The following is a 2,466-nucleotide window of genomic DNA, read 5'->3' as shown; positions in this document are numbered from 1 at the left end:
CATATCACGTTAATCATTCCAGATTCAGCCTGAGGTACACAGTATTAAAATATAGCATGTTTCAATTCGAGTTGTGAATTACACTGTTTTCTTTGCAAATGTCAGCAAAACGCGTACCTTCTTCGATTCAGCGTTATAACAAGCTTTGTGTAACGTGCTCGCCGATAGATTTTTCTCCTTTGACTCCATACCCATTTTCACCGATAGAGGGTAGGGCAGGTCTGAGGGCGATGTCGTGTGTTAATGAAAGTCACGTGAACCTTTGCGTGCATTCTGATTGGCTTGTCTTTTTTCGATGTCACGAGAAGGGGTGGATATCAATTAACAGGCCACATATATAACGCTGATCTCCACGTCGCACGGGCACACATTAAACTGGATAGTAATAACGCCACGCTGCCTGTGACGAAGCGGATGGGCATTAAATGTGGCCTCGTTAGCACGAGGAATATTTAAAACACAGGCCAAGATTTGGTTGAAGGTACGTAATATTCTGAATGTTATTATTCTCTTGGTGTTATTGTTGTTTAGATATCTTTGTAAACCTGTGTCTGCCTGATTTTGCATTTCATGTAATTGCATCATGTTTATTAAATGTTTAACATCAAGTTGTCCAACGATGGGTCTTATCAAATGTACATGTTTTAAGTTCCTGTGATACAATTGTCTATTTATCAATGGTATTGCTGTTTCCGTACGTTGTGAAAGTGTCACATGCATGACATAATAATTATTGTAAGATCCATCTTTTGTACTCAGGGTTACGGTGTTCATGTCGAAATCCCTCTACCCAACAATCTTCCGAATAGTCCGAATCAAATGCAGCCGTTCGAAAAAGCGAAAAAAATAGAATCGTAACCGACCCGATTAAAATTAATAGAATGTGTATCAAACTTTCGTAATATGCTGTCTCCTCGATATTGTAACACTGTCTTTACTGAAGCCTAACACTAGGTTCAAAGGGGCGTACTGCGACGAAGGCTGCCATTGATATGCAAATCAACAATACTGGATACACTTGTTGTAACGAGCAAATGTCGAGACTTCAATTCCATAGTTGAGTATATTTGAACTGCATGTTATAGTTTGTATATCTGTGTATGCCTTATCTTAACTACATATTGTATTTCAATTGATTGCGTCAACCCAAGACCCTACCAAGGTTCTTAATTTTATTTATTTATTTACCATTTTTCACTTTCACTTGTTTATAGGTACAGTACATGTAATCAATGTATGAGGTTCATAGGTACAATTGTGCTGATATACAAACATACAAAACAATCAATGTTATTTCTATAGAAAAGGTTTGTAAATGCCATCAGATTGCACAATAGCTTTAATAGTGTGTGTATGTATGTGTGTGTATGTATGTATGTATGTATGTATGTATGTATGTATGTATGTATGTATGTATGTATGTATGTATGTATGTATGTATGTATGTATGTATGTATGTATGTATGTATACTCTCCCAAAAAAAGAAATATCAATTTCACGTAGCAATGAAATAAAACGTGATTCATTTTACAAAAGGTTTTGCTCTGTTTATGAGTCATATGGTGTTTATATTTTGAAACATCACAACAAAACGCACCATCTGTAAAATACCCGTATTTAACAGCATGATTTTCAATTTCGGCGTGTAGTGTCACAGAATACACAATTCACATGCAATGCACGTGGAAAGTTGGGGATCAGATAGTCTCAATGATGGGTATAAAAGGTTGATCGCCGCCTCGATTATTCACTGTATTTGGAATATTGTTGACGAACGCAAAATGCCACGTCTAAGTGAAGCCAACCGTCATATCGCCATTGGTTTTCTTTGAAGCTGGCCAGTCTCAACGTGCAGTTGCCCGACGCATGAATGTTCACCAAAGCACCATTTCACGGCTCTGGGAGATATCGCCGGCAGAATGCGGTAGCAGATGCCCATCGTAGTGGGCGACCTCGAGCGACCACTGCGGCGCAGAATAGCTACATCCGGGTACATCACCTGCGTCATCGAACAGCTACGGCGACCAGTACCGCTCGACAAATACCCGGATTAAGAAGGCTTTCTGCGCAGACCGTCAGGAACAGGTTGAGAGAGGCTGGTTTGCTTGCCAAAAGACCTTATTTTGGCCTTGTGCTTCGACAACAACATCGTCGACATCGAGTTCAATGGTGCACCAACGTTCAGGCCTGGAACCACCGAATACCGAATTGGCAGTGATGAATCACGATTTCTATTGGAACGACGCGATGGAAGAATGCGGGTGTACAGACGTCGGCGTGAACGTTTCGCCGACGCTTCGCGCGTTCCCAGGTGGACAGATTCGGCCGGGGAAGTGTTATGATATGGGGAGGGTTCACCTGCCGCAGGAGAAGTGATTTGGTGATGATCCAGGGCAACCTGACAGCTCAACGGTACTGTGACGAAATCCTACGCCCACACCTCATTCCAATCATTGATCGCCAGA

This window comes from Haliotis rubra, unplaced genomic scaffold (assembly GCF_003918875.1).
Source record: "Haliotis rubra isolate DU_JTF1 unplaced genomic scaffold, ASM391887v1 Scf2, whole genome shotgun sequence".
NCBI classification, from domain to species: domain Eukaryota; kingdom Metazoa; phylum Mollusca; class Gastropoda; order Lepetellida; family Haliotidae; genus Haliotis; species Haliotis rubra.
The sequence above is the reverse complement of the archived record's forward strand: the minus strand, read 5'-3'. Positions refer to the sequence as shown.